Genomic DNA, 11,790 nt, shown 5'->3' with positions numbered 1-11,790 from the left:
TCAAATAACAGTTGTTACGTCTGTCTCCTCTTCTATACGAGTCACACTCATGCAAGTGATCATTTCTCACGAGAGGTTTTATCCGCCGTCTTTCTCCCGCTAGCCGTGTCAACGCTACGCCGTGTAATGACGGGTTGTGTGTTATTGTGTCTTTTGTGAAGAGCCGCAACCAGCCAGGGAGCGGCCCCTCCACTTTTCTTAATGGCAGCCGCAATATGATGGTCATCACTTCAAATGAATTGTTTTTTGTTTTTTTTAAGCAGAAGCCTCTACATCTGAAGGAGTTTTCCTAGTCTCTCAACATTACATTACTGATTACATTTTTCAAGATATAACTATTAACCGCAGGTCCTTTAAAAGTCCTAAAAGGCAGTGAATTACTTATTCTAAAAGAAAGGCCTTAATTAAAATCCATTTTTTGAAAGTCTTAAAAATGTGAACAAGTTAATAAGATTCACCAGGATATTTATTTGCACAAAAATTAATTGTCTTTTTTAATAATTCACCGATTTACTTTTGTGGCAACATCGCGTGACCACAATAAATAGAACTGGAAATTTAATGGAACTGTTAAAACATTTAGGGCCTTCCAAAGCTGAGTCACAATACACATAGCAACTTGAGACAAAGATTGTTTACTTTGGACCATGGAAAAGTGGACATATAATGAGAAGTGGCTGTACGACAAACGTTTTCCACCATCGCTATGTTTGCACCAATGCATATGCTGACTATTTTTTGCACTATGATGACTTTGCACCAAATGCAATATTGCACAACCCTTACCAGCTGGCGTCGTCGTTGATGTCATGCTCTTTCCGGACATTTTCAACATCTTACCTAGTGTTTACTATTCTGTGTACAGTAATGCTAATTGTAATTCACCCTGTTCAATCCTGGAAGGGGGATTACATGTGAGGTCCTTTCTCAAGGTTTCTCTTTTCTCCTCACACTGAGGTTTTTGAGTTTTTCCTTGCCCGCATGCTGGTTTGCTAGTTTAAGATCAGGTAATTGTGTAATTTTGTAACTGTAATCCTGTGCAGTCCTTTGAGACATTTTTGTGATTAAGGGCTATATAAATAAATTTGACTTGACTTGACTTGACGATACCAACGGTATCACGACAACACTGTATGTAACAATCCACATGCCGACATTTCTTGTGTAAATACCATGTAAATTATAACTATAGCCTTATCCCCCTTGTTTTATAACGTTATCTTCTCTGTTCCTTTATCTTCTTGGCTCATACCTCACTGTGAATGTGTAAAACTGGAGTGTCATGCCCAATTTCGTTGTCACAATATGTTAACCCATTTTGTAACAATGACAATAAAGGTATATTCTATTCTATTCTATTCTAAAAGCTGTGCCAAATATGTGTATAAGGCATGTGCAGGAAAATTTTGTGGGTTTTTTTTGTTTTGTTTTTTTATGTTCCAACTGTGGAGAATTTTTTGTTGACTTGGTCTTAAACTTGATTTTAATAGGCAATTAATAAAGTCTTAAAGTATTTAATTTAACTTGCCTTAAATTGTAGGAACCTTAAACTTTATCAGATTACATTTTTAAAGTAACCCCCTTAACCCTTGGTCCCGTTTAGAATCATGCCAAAAGTCTAAATCTGGTGTTCACGAGGTCGGGGGCCGCCAAAGCTCATCATGGCTGGAGGTGAAGGCCCCGGTGGCTCTTCCCTACCCTGTTTCTGGCCACCCACACCACGTTTGCCCATTGGCGCGCTCTTGAGTCTTTTTGTGTGTGTCACAGTTCGTCTAACTCACATTGACTTGCGGGGACACCCAAGCCAGGCGTTTGCAAACATGCATGGGGCAAATGTCCCAGCAATATTGAATTAGGCATGCACAAATAAATGAGCACGCACACACACACGTAAAAGAAGCTTGCCAGCTTGGCATGAGGCATAAAAAGAGCAACCTGCCATGCCCTGGCTCACCTCAGAAACCCCAAAAAACAATTACAGCCCTCCCAGCAGCGCTCAAGCCGTGCATTGCGCTTATCCAGCCAAAATACTTCAAGTTAAACGCTGGCGGTCCTGAGAGACCGCGACGGCAAGGGCCTTTGTTACAATCTCAGAGACTTCATGAATAGACATTTCACCGACAATTGAACGAGATGATTGAATAATCCTCTTATTATTCATTTTTTCTTAACCCTTGGGAGCAGGGGCGATTTTGGGGGCAGAGATTTGGGGGTGCTGAGCACCCAGAGTCTCTTTTTTTTCCGCTTTTTTTTTTTTTTTGCTTAGAGAGATGTTATTATTAGTGTCAAATTCAATTATGATAACCTATTAATTAAAATATTTTGCTCAAGGATTTAAGGCTATTTTATTACTTGAATGTTCTTGGCATTCTTGGGCATCCATAAAAACAAACTCTCACCGTAATACACCGGAGCCTCCAAAGACTCTAATCAAATGGACTGAACCATTTCAAGGCAGTGGGGTATTTCCGACACTGCATTGTTCACATTTTATTTTTGCTTTATTAGTTAATTAGATTTTAGCTAGCGTTTTTCATTATATTTAAGTCCATCGTGTCCTCTATTAAAGAAAATAGAGTTTTAAAATGAACATGTAAGTTTTGCCCATGATTGGGAGGTATTTTACATATTTCTTCTTTTTGAAGCTTTTGATGAGTTATCATTAAAGAAAAAGCATGAAAAAAACATGACATGTGGAGCATGAAAAAGTCATATGAAGCATGTGCGCAGATAAGGTCCCCCTGAACATTTGGAGAGGTTGGAAGTAAAACACAAATTGAAAATTACAATGTTATATCATGCAAAGGCATGGGCATGCAATGGACAAAATACCTCAAGGGTTAAATTTAGCATAAACTTGATTTAATTATGTGGCAAATGATAATAAACACAAGAAAATTGGTACAATTATAAATACATAATTGAACATATCCCAGATTCGTAAAATAAATGTAATAAAAATGCACAAATTAAAACCAATGAACCACTGTGCTCAGTGTGTAGAAACGTACATGCATTTATAAACCTCTGTCCATTGTTTTTAGGACAGGCCATGTAATAATAATGTAGTAAATACAGTGGGACCTCGCTACTTCGCGGTTCGACGTTCGCGGCTTCAGAGCTTCGCGGTCTGTAATGGTTAATTTTTTTTTTTTTTTTTTTAATTATTAATTTTTTGGGGGGGGGAGGGGCGTCGCTGCTTCGCAGATTTTCACTTTTTGAGGGTTTTTTCGGCGGAACATCAGCGGACGCGGGATAAGGCCGCCGGCTGAATGGGACGGGGGAGGGGGAAGCGGCATCACCTTAATAAGGATAAGCGGTGCAGATAATGAGATGAGATGAGATTTTATTTTATTTTTTTGGAAAAAAAAAACTTCACAGATTTTCACTTTTAGCGGGTGGTTTTGGTCCCCATTAACCGGGTCTAAAAAATAATAATAACAAAAAAAAAAAAGTTTTTTTTGGTTATGTTTTTTTGAAGGTGCGCCGCTACTTCGCGGATTTTCACTTATCGCGGGTGGTTTTGGTCCCCATTAACCGCGATAACCGAGGTCTTACTGTAATAGTACAAATGAAATAAACGTAGGAGAGGCACATTAGCGTCAGTAAAACAGTAAATAAAACCAATACGATGTCCATTTTGTCGAATACATTGGTTGGTCAACTGCAAAGTCTAACTAAAGTTTGTAATAATTCTCAGAAAATCAAACGGACAACTGACGTATGTCGTTTTTAACGTTTTTACAACTGACGTTTGTTGTTCGGACTGCATGCATTTAATTTCAAATACGTTTTGTAAGGCACAGTCCGTCATAACACTCAAGCTATCTCTCAAATATATATATATATATATATATATATATATATATATATATATATATATATATATATATATATATATGTCTGTCCCTGTTTGCCCTGGCAACCAGTTCAGGGTGTCCCCTGCCCACTGACCAATGATTGCTGGGATGGGCTCCAGCACCCCTGAGACCCTACTGAGGAAAAGCCGTGCAGCTAATGAGATGAGATGATGTATATATATATATATATATATATATATATATATATATATATATACACGGATACAATGTACAATGCATGTCATGTATTGGCTTGACTTCTATCTTACCGAGGCAATACCAGACTCTATTTCATTCAACTCTGACGTGCTCTTTAAATGGTCATGTGTCACAGATCTACCGCCTTGATACACAAGGTCTCCTTGCAAACTTTGTAAGTGGTCTTTTTATAGGCGGTTTTCAGGCTAAAATGCTAAGCGTAATTGATTTTGACACCACTCGTTTTGTGTATTGATGTTAGCGCTTTAGACAGATGCTATTGCGGATGTGTGACTCTCACCAGAAATTGTTATCATTTAGAGATGACTCAATCTGTTGGAAACATGTGTCTGGCGACAATTGTCAACAACAAAATAATTTGTTGACTCTTTCTATTGTCGATTTTTGTCAACCACGTCGACTAATCTTTGCAGCCCTATCGTAGAGTGGGACAGACCCAAGGTATACCAGACACGGCTCTCTCATGTATGATCACTTACTGGATGGCTACCTGCACATGCGTGTGTTAGGCAGAGCAAGACAAAAGAGGAAGATCACACATGCGAGCATGCGGCCGTATGCTAATGGAGCTCCGTCCCCATGTCTCCGCAGGGCCTGGTGCAGGGGCTTCGGTGAGATCATCAGCATAATTCTTTTGACAAATACACATGGTTACTCTTAATTAGTATCACACGTCGGTCCCCCCCGGCTGCATCATGCCTCTCCACCTGAATCTCACACAAAAACAAACATACAGACGTGCACTTTGGGAGACAAACTCACCAATGCAGATGTTGGCTTGTTAGGCCTCACATTGATTAAGACAGGACTGTTTGAATTATGGCCCGGGGGCCATTTGCTGGTCGCCAAGTATTTTTTAGTGGTCTGTAGCCAGGCTTGGGGAGAAACAGAATACATGTAACCATTGTTCCCTCTAAGCTGCGCGCGTGCGCAATTGCGCACTGCTCGCACATCCTCAGCGCACAAGAATATCTAGCCAGCGCACAAAAATGAGGGCTCAAAGTTACTAATTAAGAAGCGACTTAAGTCAAAGTTACAGTGCATGAAGGTAAAAATACACGGGTTCCCCTGACGTTGTGTCCTAAATGCGGTATTTTGAAGTCAATGTCGAACGAAGTTGAAAAGTAAAGTCAGTAGAGTTTGTCGAGAACCAGCTTCTTCGGCTCGGCTTACTAAAAAGTACCGGCTCTTTCGGGTCCTAAACGGCTCTTCAGGTTGTTTTTGCTTCTTTAATCCCAACATGACCAAATATTATGTAAAATTATGCACAAAATGACTTAAAGGAATGGGGGAATAGAACAAAAAAGAAAAAAATACCAAAATGAAAAAGTAGTGAAAAGCTGAGAAAAAATAACAAAAGGAAGAGAAAAAAAGAAGGAAAAATTTAGAAAAAAAGAAAAGAAATGTAGGAAAAAAGTAAATAGAGAACAAAAAGAAATAAGTAACAGCTTGAAAAAAATTAACACGATGAGATTTTTTTTAAAGGAATTTTAAAAAAAAGTAGAAAAAAAACATGGAAAAAAGAAGAAAAAGTTTGTGTTGCATATAAATAATTTCCAATTATATCAAGTGGATCTTGTTGCCAACATTGTACTTCCACTAAAAAATGTGATTAAGTACAGTTCTGTATCTTACAACCGACTACATAAGCCCCCAAAAATGTTAATATTATGCGACAAAATATATCAGGAAATAGAAAGAAATGGATATCTTGTGAAAGAATTGTAAGAACAAACAACGTTTGCCATAAACTCAGCAAAATGTAACTTGATGTCAAGTTTTGGACATGTTTGATAATTAATTACCTTTCCACACTTGGGATTATGGTTGCTCACTGTTGTTTCAAGCGTTGCTCACCGACTTTGTGTGAATGCTCAGACCCGTGGAAGATTAGAGGGAACATTGCATGTAATGGCGTTACATAATTAGTATGAAAACACTTTAATTGTATTTTGTCAAATTTACAGAAAAAATAATATAATCAAATTACAGGTATATTTTGCAAAACTAAGGATTACTTAGCAGAATTACAATTTTATTTAAAAGTATATTTACATTTGTTTTGCCCTTTTAGCTCTTCTCACAATTATTTCACTTTCTAAAGGTCTTTTAAAGAAAAAAATATCCAAGTATATTTGTCTCTGACACCCCTTCGAAATGTTTCGCAGAATTACAATTTCATTTAAAAGTATATTTACATTTGTTTTGCCCTTTTAGCTCTTCTCACAATTATTTCACTTTCTAAAGGTCCTTTAAAGAAAAAAATATCCAAGTATATTTGTCTCTGACACCCCTTCAAAATGTTTTGGTAATGCATAAGGCAAGTGTCATTAATAGGAGCTGAAGCGCGGCCAGTGAGTGGTCTCTAGTGGCAGCCTCTGGGAATGCTCATGACTTGGATTTTCCATCATTGGTAAGCAAGATTTTTATTCCAAATAAATCTAATATATCGAAAGTCTTGTATTTATACGTGCTCCTATAAAGAGGTATGACTGTATAATTAAAATATTTTTAATTATTTTTTTTGCTCATGTAATGAGACTGTGATGTTTTAGAGTTCAAATGCAGTTATATTTATATATCATAAAATGTTTTATGTTGTTGTTTATCAATAAGCTTTATGTTTTAGAATTAATACAGTTCAATTACTTAATTATTCAAGTTTATGTTGCAAATTCAATTATTTAGCACACATCTGGGTATTTCCATAATATAATTTTTGGGCATTTAATCTTTTCATTAATCGAAATGCAGCATAATACAGTGTTACTAATTATGTATTGCAATGGCACCATTTGCCCCCCAAAAATTGCCAATAAAAAAACAATGATGTGAATTGAGTCATGGTGTTCGAGTCTTATTACAATTTGACTTGTTTTGGTAGAAGATATTTGATTTAGGTGTCCATTGAGAAATATTGGTGACGTCAATTAGGAAGGTGCCTTGCAACTGGCTGGCAACCAGTTAAGGGTGTCCCCTGCCCACTCCCTGAGGATAGCTGGGATGGGCTCCAGCAGCCCCATGACCCTACTTAAGATAAGCGGTGCAGACAAGGGATGTATAGAATTAAGAAGGTTTTTTTATAAACTAGACGTCCCTTGATTCTTATCAGTATATCAGTTATCCGTATAATTAAATAATCTACAAAAATATGGTGAATTTGAAAATGATTAGTTGTTATGCTTTGCTTTGAAGCGCGTGAATCATTTTGACTTATTAATTTTGTTAGTGACTCGCATGCTGGAAAAGTGTGACCACCCTGGTTCTATTTTATATTCTCACTTATAGCTCAGGCTATGTAAGGTTGTCTTTCTCCCCTCCACCTCCTTCCCTAGCTGTTTTCATGATTAATTGGGGGTTGTGGTCATCTCCACAGCTATGTGCTTTTGCACATTGATTTCAGGTTAACCCGAACCTTTCTTTTAATATCTCACAGCAAAGAAAGCCCGGTTTTCTTCACATTGACCTGTGACCTTTGATTATAATTCCCATAACTGTTACTCTAAAGACATGATTGTATAGTATGGTGCAGAAACTCTAACGTTGTTACAGCTGTGATTCAATTACTTTAAATTATGTAGTTTAATTTGTTTTGTGCTATTTTTCATGTGTACAATAGTTTCTATCACTTCTTTTTCCTGATATACTTACCCTAAATTCCAGACTACAAACCACTACTTTTTCCCCCTACCTTTTAAACACTGCGGCCTTGAATACAGTGCAGCTTGTTATTTCTTTTTTTTTGCAGTCTTGGCAGAATTAGTGGGGAAGTATCTAAGAAAATCAACAAGTCGTGGCACAATTAAGACACTCCTTTGCGGACTCTGTCCGCAGGAGTCAACCTTAATCGACTATCGCAGCAATCAATATTAATTAAATTCTCATTAACATATATGCACAAATGCAACAAAAATATTTATTCATAAATGCTTGTAATCTTTCTTGATGCTAGGTCCTTAGCTTGGCCGTATAGTTCATCATAATTGAGCCTTGGCCTTTTGCTTTGATGCTAGGTCCTTAGCTTGGCCTTTGATTTTTGCATTCCGGAGATGGAATAAGAGCTTGTTCTGTCCACTCCACGCATCGGCCCGGTATTGCAGTACCTCCGGGAACGGTGCATTCGCAATGATCGCAGCAAAGCTTTAGGCTAGGACCTTAGCTTGGCCTTTTGGCTGAGAGTAAGTGTCCCGGCTCCTAGGCTTTGTAGCGTATTATGAACTGACCGATAACGGATAATGGATAATGAATAACGAAGATAGATCAATAACCCTTAAAAAAAAACCCCTTCTAACAAGTAGTGTCAGCTAATTGAACATTTTAGTGTGGCAGCTGGTGACTAATTATTGGGTCTATTTTTCCAAGTAAGAAATATCAGTTTTTGATCCAAAGAGAAACATTTTCTTGAAACTTCGAGATTCATACATTTGCTTTGTGAATCGTGCATTTGGTTACCTTTTGCACCTTTTTCAAACTTCATTTTTTACTGATAAGCACCGCCAAAGTCATTAGAATATATATATATATAATATACATACAGTATATAATTATTTTATTTTTCGTAAGTATTTTTACATTTTGGCACTTCTATTTATTCGTAATGGGCCTGATTGTGGTGAAAACCGAATGAACTAATCAAACTGCCAGAACATCTAGCATGGCAACTTTCCTTTCACATAGACAAACAGCTGGTTTTTTTTTTTTTTATAGCTAACCGGCAACGTTTTACCCCATCGCTGCAACTCCTTTATTCGACAGGAAAGTGCAAATTGGGTACATCTAACACTAGCAAACGCCATTATAAGGTCAACCTCCTTTGTGTCGTCCTTCACAAACACAGGCTGCAGGTGACTTTTCTTTTCTATTGCACACCTCAAACTTTGTGCTACATCATCTTGTTGATTTCTTTGAGCGTTTTGCGGTGCACGCCAGGGACAAATTGTTATGAAGGGGGCCGTTAATGGAACGTAATAGTAGTGTGCTTCCGCGTTAAAGCGTTTGATTACTGCCCGCTGGTGTGTGCGGCAGCAGTTAGCGGGCTGATGTGCTCAATTTCCCCGCGCGTGCGCCGCGTCCGAGCGATAAAGCGTTTGAATGTATTGCCATCTAGAGGCGTGTAGCGGGGTCTCGACGCTCCTATAAAAGCTGCCGGCGCCAGATGCTGCTATTGACAATGTGCATATGTTAAGCGCTTTATAGGCCACATGCCTCACATATTTCAAAGGCTTTTAAGGTGGAGAGATCTCTCGTTCGCGCTCACTTAATCCGTCTCTCCCTTTTGTAACATCTCTCTCTCACCTCTTATCGGCTCGGTCGCCTGCCGTCCGCCTCCCCTCCGTCTGGCGCACTGATTTTTATTTGCCTCACATGTTATTTACCCACTTGCCTATTACCTTTTTCCCTCCCATCAGCCTTGCTTAATTCCCTGACCTTTATATCACGACTTATGTACTTTGTTTTATTTGTCTTTTCATATACTTTCCTCTGTTTCCACTGTGTGATTCGCGGGGAGGATTTAGCTGGAGTCTGGAAGTGTACGGGGATTTATTAATCCTGTTTTGCTGTATGACAAATATGTTGGCTGGCAGACGTGGAGACAAGCTCATTGTTCGGGCGCTTCGTCCTCGGTGCCACCCCACGCTGATTTGTTTGGGTTCTTCTTTGATTTGTGCTTGAATCGCAGCCATTTGGATCCTCAGGCCACAAGGAATTGGCCTAATCTCTTTATGTTATAGCAGGCATGTCCAAAGTCCGGCCCGGGGACCAGTTATGGCCCGTGATTAAAAGTTTACTGGCCTCTGTCATAAAATTAATAATATGTGGCCCGGCAGTAATGTTGATCGAGTATAAAATAAAATTGTACCCAAAAAAAAAATCACCATTTCAGCAGATGATGGCAGTCACCCTTTGGCCACATTGCCCCTTGGCTTTCTGTGAGAATTTTAGCCCACCCAATTTCAGACATGGGGTCTGTAAAAAGGGCCACCGCCTCCAGGACGATTGAAATTTGAGTATTTCTTTCACTGAAATTTGAAACAACTGTGTCTGCCTGACTTGCTAAGAGACTCTGGCTGTTTTCAAAAAACAACATCAAGAGGCACTGCCAGGCAAAACATGCTGACTACAAAAAGCTAACTAGGAACGAACACTGTGAAAAGGTAAAGCTGGGAGCTGTTTTAACAGCACAGCAGCGCTTTTAAACGAAACTCTGCAAGTCAAATGAAAATGCTACAAAAATGAGCTACAAGGTTGTGACGCTGATAGCCAAGCACTGCAAACCTCTCCCGAAGGGTGAATTTATTAAATATTGTTCAAAAAAGGCCAAGCTGTATAGTGGCCCCTCACACTTTTTTAGTTTACCAAATCTGGCACAGGGCTGTCCAAATCTGAAAAGTTTGGACACCCATGTGTTAGAGCCTGAAAACATAATTGTTTTTATCTTTTATTTTTTAAATCAGAAATAAATATATGAGAAATATATCATATTTTTCCTAACACTTGGACAGAAGTTATTTTGAATTCCAGTGTTTTAACCACCATGTCAACAAAACAGTGAACTGTTCATCTAGTACACTGGTTCTCAACTAATTTGACTTCAGGACCGACCATTCTACCCTAACGACAAGCTGCAAACCAAATCAAGGAAGAAATTCCATTTCTCAAATGTAATCAAAGAAAGGATGATGCAGTTTTAAGCAGAGATAGTATTCAAATGAAGACTAATATCTGTTGATCATAACAAAGTCATTGTATTGGATGGTAAAATAGTTGTTCAACGTAACCACTGTATAACACACTATCACTGTAACATATCGAAAAATCCACAGACTCAATTGCTATGCTGCAAGTGACACTAGACAAGTGAAAGACTAGTGGGGAAGGGGGCAAGAGCGGTGCTAGAAATCTAATGGACTAAACCATTTCAAAGCAGTGGAGTCTTTCAGACACTGCGTTGTTCACATTTTTGTTTTTCATCATATTTAAGCCCATCATGACCTTTATATCAAGGAAAAGAGAATTTTTAAAATACTATCATTTTGGGAGGGTGCTTTGGTTGAATTTTGGGGCACTTGGGTACCCCCCAAAACAGGCTAGTTACGCCCATGTATTCACCCTTTTTCCCCCAAAATAACAAAATGACAAGCAATACCAAAATGACTTCAAGTACATATACAGTATACTGTAGTCACATATCAGCCTGCATCTCACATAAGTGATCCCCTGAAATTGATTTAGAACGGCCACATACTTAAGGAATTCAAAATATAAATAAAGCCTGTACAGCAATAAATGTTTAATTTTGTAGTTAATAAAATTAATATAGTGGTAAAAAGCTCAAAATATACAATTGTTTAGCCTTTTACTGTACCTTCTAGACTCTAGAGCTTCAATGGCAGACACTTGTACACCATTTTCATTTCCTTCTTTGACTCAATCATTGTTGTCACTGTTATTCACTTTTCATCCCCTTTATTACTAACTTTCTTAGGACCCATTATAATGGGTAGAAAAAAGGAAATAACACCAACAAAATCACAAAATCTTAAATGCTCTGATTGACTTAACAGGTAGAAGAAAACAAGCAGGGCATTGTTCCTATTTACTATTAAATGCTGTAATTGACCCTCTCTGTTTTTCTTTTTAGCATTATTTTGCCGAGGAAAAGGCCCGCGATCCACTTAAAATGGGTTCTGAGTTGAGATCCACTGATTTA

At 38.2% G+C, this 11,790-nt stretch overlaps 1 pseudogene; it reads left to right on the top strand.

Annotated features, from left to right (window-relative positions):
* The first annotated feature begins 8,061 nt into the window (after window positions 1-8,061).
* On the top strand, window positions 8,062-8,204 carry LOC148368062 (U2 spliceosomal RNA; annotated as a pseudogene).
* Window positions 8,205-11,790: the final 3,586 nt, after the last annotated feature.

Source organism: Urocampus carinirostris, chromosome 4, assembly GCF_059441175.1.
Source record: "Urocampus carinirostris isolate Australia breed hairy pipefish chromosome 4, RoL_Ucar_1.0, whole genome shotgun sequence".
In the NCBI taxonomy this organism is placed as follows: Eukaryota; Metazoa; Chordata; class Actinopteri; order Syngnathiformes; family Syngnathidae; genus Urocampus; species Urocampus carinirostris.
This window is presented reverse-complemented; position numbering and strand designations above follow the sequence as displayed.